The sequence below is a fragment of the Tenrec ecaudatus genome, chromosome X (assembly GCF_050624435.1).
Source record: "Tenrec ecaudatus isolate mTenEca1 chromosome X, mTenEca1.hap1, whole genome shotgun sequence".
NCBI classification, from domain to species: Eukaryota; Metazoa; Chordata; class Mammalia; order Afrosoricida; family Tenrecidae; genus Tenrec; species Tenrec ecaudatus.
The window spans coordinates 86898462-86919090 of record NC_134548.1 but is presented as its reverse complement, the minus strand read 5'-3'; the positions used below and the strand labels follow the sequence as shown (position 1 = coordinate 86919090).

Below are 20629 nucleotides of genomic sequence, written 5' to 3'. Positions count from 1 at the left end.
TGTAATGGGAAATTCCATGAAAAATCTGCCCTGCTTTTGTTGTGTAAACATCCTGTAATTAAATGAATAATATATTCACTAATAGTTTCATACCCTTAACCAATCATGGAATCCAACATGATATCCCCAAATCTTAGATAAAATCTAGCTCTTAGGCTTTCAGTTGATTAAAATTTTCTGCCTTGGTCCCTTGCTTCAACTATACTGGAAAGTATGATTCTTCATTATTCAATGGAATGGCCATCCTTGCTCTGTGAATTTGTATGTCTTCCCAATATGGAATGTTGCTGTACTTTCCAATACACTTTTTTTCTTAAGAATACTTTTAAAGAGAGTGTGTGTTCATTTTAGGACATTTACATGGAATAATCATCTGATTTCCAGATATGTCATTGCTGAACGCATCAGTCATCGGATTTAATCATATTAAATCCAATAGTTATTTATGCTCCAGTTACCTCTCTGGCACTCAGACGAAGTACCAGGTGAGTCCTCTGGAAACATTGATCTTCCATACTCTTGTGTTTGAAGCCCTTTTCAAAGTTCAAATTGATCACTTTTTATACTTTATGCTACTCTCGAGTGTAGTATCAAAGTACAAATTCATTGTCATGTCCATTTCGTTTTTCACATCCCCTTTTCATCCTGTCTGGTCATCACTCTAAAGACAAGTGAGGGTCCACTGTACTGACTGACATCTAGTGACCTATAATTGTTAAAGCAGTTTAACTTTTTGCAATTTTCTAATAATCAAAACCCACTGCCATCGGGTTACGGCCTACTCACAGTGACTGTACAGGACAAGGTAGAACTGCCTCTGTGAGTTCCCAAGACTAACTCTTTAAGGGAATAGAAAGCCCCATCTTCTCCTGTCTACAGCTAGTTTCAAACCACTGAGTTTACGGTAGCAGCCTACCGTGTGACCACTACACCCTCAGAGCTAATTATGTGAAATGCACAGGCTGTGTATTAAGAAACATCTTCCTTGGGAAGATGGGGAATGCTATGTTTGAAGATTAAGCTTGACCTCCCACGAGTGTACCAGTGACATACATATGTATCCACTAAAGGAACCATGATTTTCTCAGGCAGTCAACTTGACATGATTAGTGATTCTTTAGAACCTTAATGGCAGATGGGTGGATAGTTTTAATGTACAGAGATAATTTTCTGAGCAGTCTATTAGAATGGGAAGGCCTCCAGTTAAAACCACCACAGGTCTCACTGTAATTTGATTTTGTACCAACATTACCATCTATTGGCATAAACATTGGTTAAGAGAAAACAAGCCATTTTTTCTGAGCAAATTGAATTTTTTTATTTTAACGAGTGCCATCTGTTGGCACTACGATTGTCAAAAAATTACCACCTACTACAGCACAGGCTGGAGCGGTTGGCGCGGGAAAGCAGTCGCGATGCGGGAATGCATTTCAGTCCATGTGTGTGAAACAGGAGTCCAGGTTGGCAATGGCTGCTGGGAGCTCTTCTGTCTGGAACAGGGCATCCAGGCGGAAAGCACCAGCAAGGTCAACGATGATGAGTCTTTCACCACTTTTTTCTGCGAAAGGAGAAATGGCAAAGACGTACCCTGGGCCGTCATCGTGGACTCGGAGCCGAGCCTTGTGGATGAGGTTCGGGCAGGAACCCACCACTGGCTCTTCCATCCAGAGCAGCCAAACACAGGCAGGGAAATGCAGCTAACAACTATGCCTGGGGCCATTATGCGGTGGGCAAAAGAGCATCGACATGGTTCTGGACCGCAGACGGAAGCTGACAGATACCTGGTCGGGCTTGCAGGGCTTCCTGATCTTCCACAGTTCGGGTGGGGGCACGGGCTCGGGCTCAGGCTTCACTTCTTTGCTGATGGAGACCCTTTCCATGGATTACAGCAAGAAGTCCAAGCTAGAGTTTGCCATCTACCCAGCGCCTCAGGTGTTCACTGTAGTGATGAAGTCCGACAACCCCATCCTGTCCAGCCAACCTACGCTGGAGCATTCCGATTGTGGGGTCATGGTGATCAACAAAGCCATCTATGACATCTGCCGCCGGAACTTTGACGTCAAACGCCCGACCTACACCCACGTCAACAGCCTCATCAGCCAGATCGTGTCCTCCATCACTGCCTCTCTCCTCTTCGACGGGGCCCTCAAAGTGGACCTCACCGAGTTCCACACAAGCGTGGTTCCCTAACCATGCATCCACTTTCCCCTGCTCACCTATGCCCCCATCGGCTCTGCTGAGAAAGCCAATCACGAACAGCTCTCTGTGGCCAAGATCCCCAGCTCCTGCATCGAACCCAACAGTCAGATGGTGAAGTCTGACCCGAGACATGGGAAACACATAGCCTCCTGTCTGCTCTACCTGGGGGATGTGGAGCCCTAGGATGTGAATGCCTGTTCTAACAACACTGTCTCTACCCTAACTAAAAACCATAAAAGAAATATCTTCTCTGTGGCCATGCAGATGAAAGATACCATGATCAATCCTCAACAGTTCTTTCTTTTATGGTCAAACAGATGTAGAATGCAATAGCCTATGCCCGAAAGCTCTCAATATATAGCATTATCAATCAGTCTTTGCAGGGGACCCTAGAATTTATATGCTTGAGAAAATAATATAAAAATAGATTTTCAGAAACCATGTTCTTGTCCTGTGACTATCCTGCAATTAATTAAATAGCACGTACTTGCAGCTATGTGTGCTTAACCAATTGTATAATCATACATATTTGTCCACCAATCCCTGTTTAACCCCTTCTTCTGACTATCAAATCTTTGCTTCAATGACTGTCATTCAAGGAATCGTGATTCGGGGCTTGAATTCCTGTTTCAGTTGAAGTAGAATGCTTGCTGCTTCACTGTCCAACAGAATAGCCACCTTCAGCCTCTGAATGTGGTCAACCTCCCAGTCCACACTATCTCTAGATTTTCAATAAAGATCGTCATTTTAATTTTATGGAATGTGTGTTTTCTCTCTAAGACAAAATCTAATCAAGAGGAGCTTTGGCAGAAAGACCTGGGGATCTACTTCTGAAGAATCCACTCTTGGCAGCCCCAGGGAGCACAGATCTACCCTGACACACATGAGGTGCATGAATCGTACTCAGTAACTGGTCTAATATTTGATCCTTAAACCTTCTCTCCACATGTGACTCTCTACAGACATAATATCCTGGCACCTGTCTGTCCTAACACTCTCTAACAAAAATACCCCTTTACCAAATCACCGCTGTAGTTATTGTCTTCTGAAAATTCTCTCATTCATCAAGCACCGAGTCTCTTAAAATTACAATAACAACTGAGCAAAATGTTCCCTTGGTATGAACAGCTCCGGAAATAGTAAATTATCAACTTTGATCGGGAAACTATACTCCCATGAACACAGCTCAACATTTTAGACATTGCATTAGGTTTCTTAAAATAGCTGCCTTATGGCATTCGATTATATAGAGGAAATATAGTTTGACATGATCCTAAGGATGTTAACTTCATTAAAATTGACAGCCTTCAGAGACGATAGTTTTATGAAATCAACTTTCTTGTTGCTGACTGCTATGGAGTGAGGTTTTGATTCAGGGCCCCCGAAGTAAAAGAGTAGAACTGTCTCATAGGATTTTCTGGGCTGCAATCTTTTTAGAAGCAGATTGCCCATTCTTTGGCCAGCAGAGCTGCTGAGTGGCTTTGAATTGTCAGTCGTTAGATTAGCAGTCAAATACTTAACTATTGTACCATGTGGATCTTTTGAATTTACCTTTAACCCAGATCAAAATTTCAATGTTTAGAAAATGAGGATAGCAACATATGTAGATAGCAACAAATGTACAAATACACTTGATACAATTGATGTGTGGATTTTCATAAGAGTTGTAAGAGCCCCCAATAAAGTATTGTTCTAAAAGAAATTTTAAACAAGCTTCTTGAAGACTAGTTTCTGTGCTCAGTCAAAACTCCGAATATAACTTTTAAGTCCCTCAAAACTTGACTACTTAGAGCCTCTCACTGACCAAACCTTATGAAGCAGATAAAGAATGAACACATTTTGTATATTATATGAATTAAACCTACTGCAACTACATAAAACCTGCATTTTCAATATGAGATACAAAGCTTTTTCATTTAAAACAGAAAGGTTTTAATGCCTGACTTCTTAATATACTCTTTTTGTCATTAAAAGGGTTTACACTAGATTCAGTTATCTATACATGTCAGGCAACCGCCGATGCAGACCTCAATCAAGCAATTTAAATTTACTTACAATGTTATGGGTTTTCTCTACTTCTTAGGAACATTTCCAGTATTGGTGTGGCACTTAGCTCACACAGAATTGAGTACATCACACAATATTTTAAATAAAATTCATGTATACACTGTTCAAATTACCTTTGTTCAAAGACCAACTCTATAGACACCTTGGTAGCATCATGGTTAAAGGACTCAGTTACATTGCCAATGGTCAGAGGTTCAAACCAACCAGCCCTTTCTTGGGGACAGATGTGGGTTTGTTTCCATGAAGACCATCGCCTTGGAAACCTTATATGGCACTTCTACTCTGTCCTTCTGTGTTCCTCTGAGTAGGAACCATATGAATGTCAACAGGTCTGGATAGCCTCCTTACAACACTTTAACAGTATCCCCATTCCAAGTTTTTACATATCTTTATGTTAAAATTTCTAGCTCACTTTGATCAATTTGTTGCATTATCTTAATATTTACAAATCTTGTACCTAACCTTTAATGTTCTCCCTTGTGAATTACTAGTCACTTCTTCCATTATAGATCTTTTTTGTTAATTTCTATCCTTCATCCTAAAATTTTAAAATATATTAATTTTACCAATAAACCTAACAAAGAGGAAAAATCAGCTCATTTCTATTTAATCCCTATCCCTTGTCAAGACTATTACAGGGTGCTAGTTCTGAAGGAACCAGAAAAGAAGAGCTTATAGATTCATAATTATCTGATAGGAAGTCTCCTCTTACATCAAGATCAACAAATTAAATAATTAGCAAGTGACAAAATTCGTGTACAGATTCTAATGAAATTGATTTTTTCTAGTAACATTTTAAAAATACAATTGAGTAAACTTCAGCTGTTAAGGATTCTGAAGTCTTTATAAAATAGAAAAATATCAAAAGCTAAATTTATGAATAATAATGTACCATTTCATTAATATATAACCTATGTGTTTCAATATCTATTTGTTTCAAAATTTCAATAAGGGATAAATCAAGTCATTCCTACTCACTCGCTCAAGACGATTCGGATTCATGGCAACACTACAGGACAGGGTGAAACTGCCCCTCTTGGTTTCTGAGACTGTAACTCTTTCCGGGAGTAGAAAGTTTCGTCTTTATCCCACTGGAGGGGCTAGGGTTTTAAACTGCTAACCTTGCAGTTAGCAGCCTACATGTCACCACTACGATGGCCCAAACAAGAAAACCAAACCAGCCTGTAACTGTCTTCAGGTATTCTTCAATAATAGCTTTACCCTCCTAATTTTGATAACCTGAATCTTTTACAGAAATGAAATCCTGTCCTTACTTTATAAATTTCTTTATCTTCCTCTCCATGAACAAACCTTCTGTAAAAATGGCATTGCTTCAGGTCCTCTTTTTTGTTTTCCCCTCCCTTCCCCCCTTCTCTGCTGTCCCTCTCCCAGGGAAGAGGTCACATGTGGATCCTTGTAATCAGTTCCCCCTTTCCAACCCACTCACCCTCCACTCTCCCAGCATCGTCCCTCACACCCTTGGTCCTGAAGGTATCATCCACCCTGGATTCCCTGTACCTCCAGCCCTCACATGCACCAGTGTACAGCCTCTGTCTTATCCAGCCCTGCAAGGTAGAATTCGGATCATGGTATTTGGAGGGAGGAAGCATCCAGGATCTGGGGGAAAGCTGTGATCTTCATCTGTACTACCTCGCACCCTAATTAACCCATCTCCTCTCCTAAACCCCTCTATGAGGGGATCTCCATTGGCCGACATTGGGCCTTGGGTCTCCACTCTGCACTTCCCCCTTCATTTAATATGGTATATATATACATATACATACATACATATACACATACATACACACACTTATATATATTTTTTTGCATGATGCCTTATACCTGGTACCTTGGCACCTCGTGATCGCACTGGCCGGTGTGCTTCTTCCATGTGGGATTTTTTGCTTCTGAGCTAGATGGCCGCTTGTTCGCCTTCAAGCCTTTAAGACCCCAGACACTATATCTTTTGATAGCCGGGCACCATCAGCTTTCTTCACCACATTTGCTGATGCAAGGGGCTTAAGTGAAGAGCAAATGCCTTGAGAATTATTGGGGCAGGGAATGTATGGATGTGCTTTATACAATTGATGTATGTATATGTATGGATTGTGGTAAGAGTTGTATGAGTCCCTAATAAAATGTAAAAAAAGAAAAGAGGAGAAAAAATGATTAGGGCAAAGACTGTACAGATGTGCTTTATACAACTGATGAATGTATATGCATGAACTGTGATAAGAATTGTATGAGCCCCAATAAATTGTTTTAAAAAATGGCATTGCTATGGTATCTGAGCTCCTCTAACTTCACAAGGGGACAGGAAATAAAGATCAACAGATCACGTGCAATTTCTATGAGGTGGAGGTTTCACAGGCCTCTGTCTTCCAATTTTTTTTTTTTTACCAAATCGGACACAGTTTTCTCACACTACTCTTTCTTCCTCTGTTGGGGCCATTGTAGTGACCACAGAAAACTCAGACAAAGCTCATGATGATGGAGTTTCTTAGGGCAGTAACAAGATACAATTCATGAACAGAAGTGACTCCGTATAAAGTTCTTCAATCAGAGGACAGACAGTCTCTTCTTTTCTCTTCCCAGCAATCCCTGCATGCATGCTTCCTGCGCATTTGGCCTTTGGTCCTGTGACCCCAATTGACTTTTGCCATATTTGTTAAGTAATACAAAGCCCTTTTTGCACCAATTAAGTGCTTAGAGGCCCTTCATACTGCCAGGAAACCTTGGCCACAAGATGCTTTGCTCAAATTCCCTAGGTTGGCAAACTTAGCTGCGCCAAGGACTCTGACGCGCACTACTGCACCATAAACCCCTACGCAGTGGCACTTAAACATTCTCGATTCATTGCCCATGAAACCTTTATGGCTGTCTCCTAGATCTGCTCCCCTCCTGGCGCTGCTATTCTGAAACTACTACTCATCATGTGTCCAGCATTACAGCTCTTCCTCCTCGCTAGTGGTGGTTTCCAGTAAAGATTCTGGGCCAAAGGATGCGCCCCACCCATAGTTCTTCTTCATTGATGGTTGTGTGATCCCCTTTCTGCTTCTGGGATGGCTCATTTGAAGCCTGGAAAAATGGTAAGACTGACAAATCCACAAGTCAGGGTCCATAAACCCTATTTGTGTTGTTCCACCCCAATAAGTATGGTAGGTACCTTGATTTACATTATTAGCAAGCTATCTCATATCTGGAGGGCCACAAGCACATCACATATGCATCACCCTACCCCATCATTATGTGGGAGTTAAGAAATTATAGGTAGAAGAGTCATATTAAGTAAACCACTACTCTATACCATTGCATAATTTGAAAACCTGCTAAAATCCTACTGCTAGAAAAATTACAAGTACTATAGAGCTTTGTCCAGTGTGGCAAAGTAGTACTATTCATATCTTGACTTAGGAGCCTAGTTCTAGACCCTCAAATAAGGTACCCTTAAATAATAGTACAAAGATAAACTCCTTCCATGAGATGGAATAATGCAATAGCTAACCCCAAACATAGCAACAATTGTGCGGATGGCACATCATCAGGCAATATTTCATTCGATGGCAACTAACAAAGAGAAGGAAGGACATAGCCTATGAGCCACCACGGTTTCCCTTTCTAACTTTTAAACTAGTATCCATTATAGAATTGTGCTAACATTTGAGGGGGCTTTGAAGAGTAATTTTTTATCCTAATGCCCAATGTTACACATAATAAAACTAAAATTCATAGTGTTGAATCAAGTATTTCAAAGTCATAGAGCTAACAAGTGACAGAGAATGGGTTTGAACTTGGGTCCCATGTTCTTTTATCCCATCATCTGCCTCTCAACACTCCATGTTTAACTATTCTGGCGATGTTCTCTAACCAAATAAAAGAACCTGATTACATCTAAAGTAGTCAGCCCTCTTCCTTGTGTTTCCAGGTGCCACATATCTATCCATTATCCGAATGTCACATGCACACAAGCATTTCCATATGTGGGTGGAGGGTAAGTAAGGGAGGGAACTTAAGAGGGAAAACACAGTGATCATCTTGGGAAATTAAAGGGCCAGGCAAGTAGCCCCATAGGTAGAGCGCTAGCACAGCTGTCTCTAGCTTCACTTTGGGAGAAGGATATTGTGAAAACCTAACAATAGCTCAGAGAAAAGGATAAGTGGCCTCAGGGTTCATAAACATAAAATAGGGATAATAGCACTTGACTTGAGAAAAAAGGTGAAAGGAATTTTGTAGAAAACACTAGCATAGTAGGTACTCATTGAGAAAATCTTATTACCGATCCCCGTTCCTTTCATTTCCTCTGTGGTCTCAGTCCTCTAACCTTTGAGCATGGAAAGGGATAGAAGGAGGAGAGACAAGGGAGGGAAGGAGCTCTAGTATTAAACTGGTGATCTTAATGGATAGTGATTCTTACACTAAAGAAAAAAATTAAACATTTTATCTGTAGCCTGCTGAACAGAAGGGTTTTTTTTTAAATTTTTGGCCAGAGCTTTGTAAACCCTTATTTATATCATCAGTTAACATTTTATTTATTACTTATATGTATCAGGTACTCTTCTGAGAAATTTACATAGTTAATGTATTTAGCCCTGTTAAAGGAGTCTCAGTAGTGTACTACAGGAGGTCTAGTGGCGTACTGGTCACGCACTGGGCTACGATCCTTAAGGTCTGCAGTTTGAAACCACCAGTTGCCCCGCTGGAGTAAGGTCTTTCTACTCGTGAACAGTTACAGCTTCAGAAACTCACAGAGGCAGTGCTCATCACCTCAATGGCAATGGGTCTGGCTTTCAGTACAGTGTTTAAGTGCTCTACTGCGAATCAAATTGTAGGAGGCTCGAACCCACCAGCCACTCCATGGGAGAAAGATGTGATTGTCTGCTCCCATGGAATGTCACAACCTTAGAAATTACATGGGGCTATGTCATAGCGTTGTGAATTGGGATCGACTCAACATTTCTTTAAACCCTATTTAGTGGGTACAATATACCCCCTTGTCATAGATGCAGACATTGAGCCATGGAGGGGCTACATAACTTGTCGCAAAGCAAGTAAGTGGCACAGGGAGCATCTAAACAGCTCACCTGGCATCAAAGGGTGATTTCTTATACATATTCTTATACTAGATTCTCTAAAAAGGAGAGAAACATGAGAGTTTACCATTTGACCCAACAGTAAAACTGTGCCCCAATGGCATCAACAGAACTTATCCCAAACCTTAAGTTCTCAACCAGAGCAAAGTTTGCCAAATCACCCAATTTAATATATATTGTAGTTAAAAAAAAAAGGAAAACAGAATACGCTTTCAAAGGAAGTTTGAATGCCCTAGAAGTGATGAGTGAGTTCAATAATGTTACAGAAAACATAATCAACACACTAACACCAAATGTATTTCCATACACATTGCAGAAACCAAAATTAAATCACAATACCATTTATATTTGCTCCAAAGAAAGTTAAATACTTAATTAGAGACATGAAAAAACATGAAGAAAATCCATATATAGAAAATTACAAAATAATAAAATAAAAGACTTTAATGAATGAAGAGACACAGCAAATTCATGTACTTGATATAAAAAGCAATTAAAAACTCACAAAATTGATTTTTGTAGTTAATACAGCTATCAAAATCACAGCAATTTTTCCAGACATAAAAAATTTTGCCTTAATATTTGAAGGCAAAGGCATAGGCTCACAACAACTTTGAGAGAGATTAAGTTATAGGAATTACTCTCCTCCATGTTAAGGGTTACTAGAAAGCTAGAGGACTTGGACAGTGTGATACTGATGAGGATATTTCTATAAGGAACAATGGAACAGAATAAAGGTCTAAGAAATAGATCTACAGAAACATTCTCAAAGATAAGTCAAATTCAGTGGAGGAAGGATAGGCTTAAAAAAGTGCTGAACCAATTGGATTTCCGTAGGACAAAATCAGAGAATAATCATGATCTTTGACCTTACCTTAAAAAAAATAACTTAAAATGATCCTTAGAATTAAATGTAAGACATAAAGCTATCCCAGTTCTGGCGGGGTGGGGGGATACAAATAATCTCCAAAACCAGAGACTAAGGAAAAAATACTTAGATCTGACAATAAAAGCATAATCCACAAAAATAAAAAAAATCAGTAAAGTGGATCTCTTCAAAAACAAAATCTTTTGATTTGAAAGCCCATGTATATGGGATGAAAAGAGAAGTTAAAGATTAAGAGAAAATATTTGCAAACCACATATTCAACAAAGGACCAGTATCTAGGACATATAGAGAATTCTTAAAACTCAATAGAAAAACAAAATGTAAATAACCCAATTAGAAAGTGAGTAAAATATAGGAACAGACATGTCCATAGAGAATATACAGATGGAAACTATACACATGAAAAGATGTTGAACATCAGTAGCTACTAAGGAAATGCAAACTAAAACCACGAGATAGCACACCACACACCTACGAGAACAGCTAGAAATAAAAATTATTGACACAACATTGGTGAGGATATGGAGAAATGGATTACTTGTACATTGCTGGTAGAAATGTAATGCTCTGCAAAACATTCTGGAGGTGTCTTAAAAAACTAAACATGCAATTACCATACGATCCACAGTCGCACTCTGGGGCATTTAACCTAGAGAAATGAAAACTTATGTTCACAAAAATATCTGTACAGGAATATTAATAGAAGCTTTATTTTAATAGTCAAAATTGAAATCAGTCCTGAATAAATATTTCATTAAAAAGGGTATACAAATGGCCATTAAGCCCATGAACGATCCTCCAGGTAAATATTAGATATTAAGCCATTGTCATCAAGTTGATTCCCACTCATAGCAACCCAATGTGACAGAGTAAACTGTTACACAAGGGTTTCCAAGGATACAGACATTCAGGAAAGCAGACAACCATATCTTTCTCCTGAGGCTCAACCTGTGGGTTTCCATTGCCAATCTCTTGATTGTGTGCTTAATCACTTCATGACAATCTACAACAATGGCTCCTTATTAGGCATTCTGTACCCAAATCGGTGGCCCTATGACAAATTCTGATTCACAGCAACCTTATAGGGCAGAGTAGAATTGAACCATAGTCTCCAAGGCTATACATCTTTACAGAACCATACCGCCACATATTTTCCCTAGGAGTGACTGGTCATCTGAACTACTACCGATGTTTTGGTTAGCAACTGAGTGCTTAACCACTGTGCCACCCGAGCTCATTTCATTAAACCAAACCAAAAGCCAAACTCACTGCCATCAAGTCCTTGCCGCTGCAGACTCATAGCAACCCGGCAGGACAGGGTAGAACCGCCCCTGTGAGTTTCTGAGACTGTTACTCTTCTCAGGAGTAGAAAGCCTGCTCTTTCTTCCACAGAACGGCAGAGTACTGATGGTGTTGATTGATGATCACGGCCCAATGCGCAACACCTGGCCACCAGGGCTCCTTCCTTTATTAAAGAAATCATTCAAATTAAACCAAACCGCTGTCATCAAATTGATTCCAATTGAGAGCAATTCTGCACGGGTTTATAACAATGTAAACTTTACGGGAACAGACAGCTTCCAAGGCTGCCCCTGCTTCTGAGAGTAGGAAGCCCACATCTTTCCACCAGGGAGTGGGTGGGTGCTTAGAACTGTGGATCTTGTGGACTGTAGCCAAATGCGTAACCACTACCACTCAGGACTCCCTAGATCAAGAACTGGCCGAGCTCAGTCCTTTGGAGGGAAAAGGTAGTCAAGCATTGATTTAATATTTTCCCAGTCTTCACAAAATATCAAGTTATAATTCCTATTCCTCCTAGGAATAACTTCTCCATTTAAAACAAATCACACATGCTTCCCACCCTGTCCTACACAGATATTCTCTCCCCTAGTCTGGCCTACAAGCTACAAGAAGCCATTAAAATAATTGTCTTAAAGGTCATTTGTTCCTTAAAGCCTTTCCTTGTTTCTATGATCAATTTAATTCTCCCTCCTGACCATTATACTCTACAAATCCCTAAACCAATATCTTTATCCTGTACTATAATATTTGAGCATCTGTCTCAATATCCAGAATTCAACAATAAATTCCTTGACAGCAGAGAAGGCCCCTAGAACTCTGGAAAAAGCTTCGCATATATTTTATATTCATTATGTATTTGGGGAATGAAATAAAAGTATTTTAAAAGGTAAGTAATTTTAATTCTTGTTTTTAACTTTTCAAGACCACAAATAATTATACATTCTGTGGAATAATTAAATTGTATAGGGAACATTGATCAAATCCTAGTTTTGTTGTGACATAAAATATTATTCCACATTTCCCTACTACATCTCTAAACCTTTGCTTCTCTGCTTCTTTACTATTTCTTCTACATGGATTTACTCAGGTTGAAATGCTAATGGATCTTTCAAATTTTATCTAGAGCTTACTTCTCCCTTTTCTTGTGCTCTTGAGTCATTTTGAATATACCCACATACTAATTTCTTTCTCATCTTTCATCTCTAAATCTACCTGTATCCTCAGTGCCATAGTTTTTACTTTCTAATTCATACCCATCCTCCCTACTGGATGTACCGCAGATGGAGACTTCCCCCAGACAAGTTCATTATCCTTGCATTACAAGCTTTTTCCTTAACATTGTACTAACTCAAGATTGTTTCACTTTTCTTCTTTTATGATCATATCCAACCAAACTCAGTTAATCTCATCTATATAATCGCACAGGAATCCATCCAATCATCTCTAATATTACTGTTAGCAACTTTACACACACCATTTTCTGTTTATGTGTACAGTAGCCTTCCCTCTGAGTTCTCTGTCTTCACTTCCCTCATCCTGCCTTTCTTTTCTCCAATTTAACCCAGCATGACATGAGCCATCTTTTCCAATTAAAAATCTACAAAAACTGGAGCCCATATGGGGCAAAAATCTTTGAGAGATGGAAAAGTCAAATATTTTTCACTAAAATGATGAAAAATTTGAAATACCACACTCTGTGAAAGGTAAAAGTTTTAACATCATGATAAACAAGTCAGTACCATGGAGCTCTGGCTCTAGCAGGTTTCAATTCAATTACTCTATTCAAAAACACCCAGTGAGTGCATAAGCAAATGTGGTGAAGAAAGCTGGTGGTGCCTGCCTATCAAAGATATAGTGTCTCTGGGGTCTTAAAGGATTGAAAAAAAAAAAGTGGCACTTTAGCTCAGAAGCAACAGAGCCCACATGGAAGAAGTACACAAGCCTGTGTGATCATGAGGTGTTGATGAGATCAGTTATCAAGCATCTAAGATCTGGAAGAAAATCATGCTCAATTTGAGTAGGAAGTATGGGCATTGAGTGGAGACCCAATGCCCATGTGTAGACAATTGGACATCCCCTCACAAACGGGTCACAGGGAAGATATGAGCCAGTCCGTGTGCAATATAGCAACGATTAAACACACAACTTTCCTTTAGTTCTTTGGTGCTTCCTTCTCCCCACTATCATGACATCAATTCTACCTTATAAATCGGTTTAGACCAGAGCATGCATACTTTTACAGATAAGAGCCCACAATACAGGGATCAACAATGAGATTAGAGCTACCAGGGGAAAAAGGCAACGGCTGAGGGACACAGGGGGAGTCAATCACAAGAATCAACTATAACTATAACTCCCTCCCAGAGGAAAGAATAACAGAAAAGTGGGTGATGGGTGACGGAGGACAATGTAAGATATGTAAATAAAAATCAATAAATTGTCAAGAATTTGTGAGGGAAGGAGAGCAGGCAATGGGGTGAAGAAATGCGGAGCTGGTATTAAGGGCTTAAGTGGGAAGAGAATGCTTTGAAAATGATGATGGCGGCAAATGTGCAAATGTCTTTGACACACTGAATGGAAATATGGATTGTGATAAGAGATGTAAGAGCCCCCATTGAGAGCCCCCAATGGAAGCATTTTTAAAAAAACAACCAAAAAACTCCCAATGTGTCCCTAGTGCCTACAGGGTAAAGTCAAAACTTCTTACTATAGCCAAGGTTGTCAACTATTATTTGGGGACAAAATTCAGCCTACAGTCTGTTTGTGAAAATACAGTTATTGAAAAAACAGACAAGTTCATTCATTTATAAAATGTCTATGGTTACTTTCATGGAAGGTCCAGAACAAATGTCTTCAACAGACCTTTCCAGTCTCTTGTCCCAGTACAAACTCTAGGTTTTTATCATATCATGTGTCAACAATCAGGCCCTTCATGTTTCAGTCAAAGTGCTACATATGATGGGGCTCAGAATATATGGAATAATATGACTGTTGCTTTACGTGCTGTCAAATCAGTTCCTGCGCACACCAATTCATACCCTATTCTACCATGCTTTATTTAAAACACATACAACAATGTGAAACTATGACCCTAACACAGAGGCTAGAAATTACTTGGGAATGTGATAGGTATTTGAGTACTAAAAATAACTCAGAACATTTGAAATGGTGATAAGAAATTCTTTTATGGCAACAAAGGAATGTGCACTACTGACTTTGTTGAAGCAATTTGGTGGAAAATATACTGAATTTAGAGTCAAAAGAACTAGGTCTAAGACAAAATTTGCAATACGAAAGAGAGTTCCACTATAGTTACATAAGCTGAATAATATTTTCATGAAGATAACTGAAACACTGTAATCTGTGAGCCATTATCATTACAAAAATAAGTATCTTCCTCTATGATCTAATATAACTACAAATCAGATTCTTATAATATTTTATACCTTGTAAAGTAACCACACACAGCTCATTTTTGTTTACAATAATCCTCTGAGATTTGCTTCACTTTGTAAAAGAGTGAGATGGAGTCACTTATTAGCATTTGTAGACATAATCCCTTATGCAATGTATTATAAATTCTAGCTTCTATGCAGTGGTTATAAACCAATTTTGATGGGATTTTTCTTTTACAGGGTGAAGGTGGGATGTACTGAGTTACACCTTAATAGCTAGAAGGAATGAGATAGTTAAGGTTTATTGTGCCAAGCTGACCAATAAACACATGTGGGATGAATTGAAGGGTGGAAAGATAAATGGCTTGGTGAGACTTGCCTTTCTCATTCTCCGGTCTCTTGTTTTCTGGTGGTTGGACGAGGGTAGTGCTGTCTTAGCCAGTTCCTGCTTCAGTTGGCAAGGCTCACTTCCTGCAAGACATCCCTGAGGAGAAGCCACATGGACCCACCCTGATGCAGACCTGGGTGCAGGAGCAGCCCCATTGAGAACAGGCCAGTGCTGGGATGCGTACATGATTTGCTCACTGATTCGGCTTTCATCCTGCAGGCGGCGTCATAGTGTGTGTTTTGTAGGATGGAGGAGGACTTTGTGGATTGGTGTCGGACATAGGGGTTAATTTTGGACTTGTGGGTTTGGGCAGCACTGGAATGGGATGTTTTCTTGATGTGTACTTAACCTTTATATAAAACTCTCTCTTTTACATGAGTTTCTGTGAATATGTTTCTCTAAAGTACCCAGCCTAACACAGTACCTTTAATAATTAATATTTTCATACCATGATGTCCCCAGATCCACTTTGCTAATCTCTTTTATTTTTGTAGATAACCAATTCCTAAATAATCCTTGTCTGAAAACAGTACCCATCACTGACTTTTCCCAGCTTCTTCCAAACAGCCTCAGAAACAACTACCAATCGAGAATGAATCTTGGCTTCCCTACTCTGAATTACTCAGTGGAAAACCCAAACTTTCAAAGGAAACTTCTCTCACTCCTCTGCTCTGGAAATCTTGCATGATTCCTCTGGGGTACACTCCCTTACTACAAATCAATAAATCTGATTTTGTCAAATTAGAGGCTTCCAACAGGTGGTCTTTGGCTGATTACTAGTATATAAGGTAAATTATTTGGACTTATCCTACAGCTTCAGAAATTTGGTGTTGACATAGGACTAACAGATAATATGGAGACTAAACCAGAATATCTCCAACAAGAGACTTTCACTGTCAACACAGAATAACTCATTGAATTACATTATTTATATTACAATATTCTAATCAATCATGTTAAGAAATACTATATTTAACCAAGTCCAGGTAAATACAATATCTGCTGGGTGAAATATTTTTTTCCTAATTTGGTACCGTGTTCCAGATAAAATTAAAAGTATATAAATGGGTTTCTGATATTCAATAAAAAAGAGTCAATTTTATCTATCAACTAAAAGACATAACCAATAACAATAACATATTAGACTATAGTCCCAATATCATATAATATTGTAACTTGTAATTTAAAATTTTTTAAATGAATTATATGTGAGTGTATAATGCCTTCAATTATTCTGTAATGAGAATGAAAGACAAAGAAATCTTATTTTCACTAGTTACAATTATAATAGTTTTACCCACAAATCAAGTTACTCTAACAGAAGTCACATTTCACTTAGTATACAACAGAATAATTATATATTATAGAGGATGAGAGAAACAACCCCCAAGACATGTTACTTTACTCCTAAAGCGTTCGCAGGTCAAGATATATTTAATAATCCCAACTCAACTTTGATAGATTGATCTTATAACGGGAATGACAGACAAAAAAGTACCAAAACTATGTTCAATTATGATTTCCGAAGTCAGTAAAGTAATTTCAAAACAATGAAGCAGCTTTTGATCTTTTAACGCAAGCCCACTTCAGAATACAAACCTCAGGAATGTGGGGAATAAGACAGGCAATAAATCAGGGGAAAGTAAATGATAAAAATAAATGAAAAACAGTACCAAGCTCCAGCAAATAACTGCTAATAAATTAACAACCCCCAGGCTGTACACATACAGAGGACAGCAAGAAGGACTCCTCACAGTTCAGATTTCTTGCATCCCACCCATCACCAGGTATGTTCTCATCTCTCTCAATAAATTATCTTTCAGGAAACAAGTTATATATTAACAAAGCTGAAATTATCTTGAGTTAATATTTTCTAAATAAAGTCACATAGCCAAAGCTATAATTTTGGGGGGTTTTACTTTTAATTCAGATCAGATAATAGAATGGAATCTATGCAACCTTCACATTGGTTAAAGTGCAGTAAACAGAATTGTCTTGTAAGTGGAGAGGACAATTATAATCCAAGAAATTACTCGGGCAGAAACATTGGAGTGACTTATGATATCAGTCTCTGGATTTAAAATGTCTAATATGGTTTTCCCGCCATTTGTCTTTCAGTTAGTTGTACTGTGGTAGCTTGTGTATTGCTGGGATGCTGGAAGATATGTCACTAGTGTTTTCAAATATCAGCGGGGCCATCCAAAGTGAACAGGTTTCACCAGAGCTTCCAGAATAAGAAAAGACTATGAGGAAGGTCTTATCTTTCCACCTGAGAGGAAGTCGTCACTAAACACGTTACAGATAACAGCATTACATACTATTAGTATTGTCAGATACTAATAACGTCATAATTAGCAGCTAAACATGGTCAAAGACAGTGCCAGAAGGTGAGGCCCTCAGTCCAGAAGTCAGCTTTACCAAAAGAGTCAACAATCATAAGGTGGATGGAGGAAAGCCTGTAGGAGTACAACCTTCTGGACCTTCCTTTGCTGATGAGTCACGACTCAAATTGAGAAGAAATGGCTGCCAACGTGCGTTCATGATTGGAACTGGGAATGTGCAATATATGAATCTGAGAAAATTGAAAACCACCAAAAAGGAAATGCAATACATAAAGAGTGATGTTCTACATATTAGTGAGCTGAAATGGACTGGTATTGACCATTTTGAATCAGAAAATCATATGGCTTACTACGATAGAAATGACAGATTCTGAAAGAATGGCATGGCATTCATTGGCAAAATGAATTTATCTTGAAATACAATGCAATCTGTGATGGTAATAGCTATCGACATGGAAGGAAATCTAGTCAATACAAGTGATATTCAAATTATGCAGTAACCACTAAATCTAGTGATGAAGATATCAAAGAATTTAACGAATGTCTGAAATTGATCAAACCTGCCATCAACATGCACTGATTGCCTGTTTCATTCCAGGAATTGGTCACTGGTATGAACATGTTGGAAACAAAGATGAAGAAACTGTAGTTCGAACACATGGGCTTGGTGATAGAAATGAAGCTGAGATGGCATGAGAAAATTTTATAAGGTCAATGACTTTATGGCAAATACCTTTTTGCAACAACATGTGGACTTTTCCAGATGGAATACACAGAAATATAATTGACTACATCTGTGGGAAGAAAAAAATGGAGAAGCTCAAAGTCAGTAGCTAATACTAAGGTAGGGGCCAAGGATGGAACAGACCATTAATTGTTCCTATGCAAAATCAAGTTGAAGTTGAAGAAAATGAAATGAAATTAATGAGAATCAAAATAAAACCTTGAGTCTAACCCATTTGAATCTCAAGAATTTCAAGAATAGATTTGATGCATTAAACCTTAATGACAGAAAAACAGAGGAGCTGTGGGATGACATCAAGAACAACATTCGGAGAGAAATCAAAAGGTTACTAAAAATACAGGAAATAAGAAGAAAGTCAAAGTGGATGTCAGAATAGATTCTGAAACTTGCTCTTAGTCATAGAACAGCTAAGGAAAATGGAAGAAATAATGTCAAAGAGCAGAACAGAAATTTTCAAAGGGCAGCTCAGGAAGACAAAGCCAACCATTGCAATGAAATTCAAAAGCTCTAGAGTTATCAAATAAGAAAGAAATATGCACATCATATATTAAGGTGAAAAACTAAAGAAATAACTAAAGCTACAAATTGCAATGTTGAAGACGTTAGGGGCAATATCTTGACTTGATTCAGAAAGCATCAAAAGAACATGGAAAGAATGTACAGTTACTGTACCAAAAAAAACTGGTTGTCCTTCCACCATTTCAAGAGATGAATGAAAAACCAATGACTCTGGAGAAAGAAGTTCAAGCTGCACTGAAAGCAGTAGCCAAAAACAAGGTTCCGGGAATGGATGGAAAACCAATTGAAATGTTTCCGCATGCACATGACGCACTGGAAGTACTCACGGGTCTATGCCAGGTAATTTGGAAGACGCCTACTTGGCCAACTGGCGGGAAGAGATCCATATGTGTGCCCATTCCAAAGAAAGGCGACCCAACAGAGAATGTGAAAATTATAGAACAATTAACATTATCACATACAATTGAAAATTGCTGAAGATGTTCCAAGAATAGTTGCAGCAGAAAAATAACCTGGCACAGCCAGAAGATTCAGAAGAGGATGTGGGACAAAAGATCTAACTGCTGATATCAGAAGGATCTTAGCTAAAAGCAAGAAAACACTAGAAACATATTTACTTGTATTTTCCTGACTATGAAAAAGCTTTCAACTATATGGACTATAACCAACTATGTATAGCCTTAGGAAGAATGAGGATCCCAAAACACTCCATTGTGATTATTTGGAATCTGTATGTGGATCAAAAGGCAGTTGGGCAAACAACAAAGCAATATTGCATGATTTAAAATAAATAAAGTTTTGTATCTGTGTCATCTCACTCTACTTATTCACTCTGTATGCTGAGCAAATGACCAGAGAAGCACATTCTATGGAGAATAATGCAGCAACAGGATTGGAAGAAAGCTTATTGACAATCTCTGATATGCAGATGACACAACCTTGCTTAGCCTTGAAGAACTTGCTGAGGAAGAGCAAGGTTTGCAGCCTTCAGTATGGACCACAACTCAATGTCAAGATGACCAAAAGCCTGACACCTGGACCAATAGGTAACATCATGTTAAATGGAGAAAAGTTTGAAATTATCAAGGATCTTGTGTTGCTTGGATCCCCAAAAAATGCTTATGGAAGCAGGAGTCAAGAGATAAAAAAGATGGATTGCATTAGGTAAAATGGATGCACTGGACCTCTCTAAATGTTAAAAAGCAAAGATGTTGTTTTGAGCACAGAGATGAACCAAGACTACGCATGGCATTTTCACTTGCTTTATATGCATTGGAAAGGTGAACATTGAATAAGGAAGACAGAAAAACAATCAATACATTTCGATTGTGGGGCTGGAGAATACTGAAAGTGCCACGGTCTCACAAAAAATAAAAAAATAAAAACCCAATAAAAACACCAAATCTGTCCCAGAAGAAATACAGCCACAATGCTCTTTAGAAGCAAGTATCTGGGAGAGAAGCAGAAATCAATGTACTCAAGACATATTATCAGGGACACAAGTGTCTGGAGAAGGATCTCATGCTTGACAAAGTAGAGGGGAAGGGGAAAAGGGGAAACCCGAGGTGGGATGGATTGACATAATGGACTCAAATATAGGAACAATGGTGAGGGTGGCACAGGACGGGCAGGGTTTTGTTTGGTCGTCCATAGGGTCACTATGGGTTGGCACTGGCCCGACTGTATCTCACAA

The 20629-nt window shown here is 38.8% G+C and overlaps 1 protein-coding gene and 1 pseudogene across 1 annotated transcript in view; one reads left to right on the top strand and one right to left on the bottom strand.

Annotated features, from left to right (window-relative positions):
- LOC142433495 (bromodomain and WD repeat-containing protein 3-like) overlaps window positions 1-20629 on the bottom strand; it is a 64593-nt gene that overhangs the window by 28317 nt on the left and 15647 nt on the right. The window lies entirely within an intron of this gene.
- On the top strand, window positions 1416-2532 carry LOC142434708 (tubulin alpha-8 chain pseudogene; annotated as a pseudogene).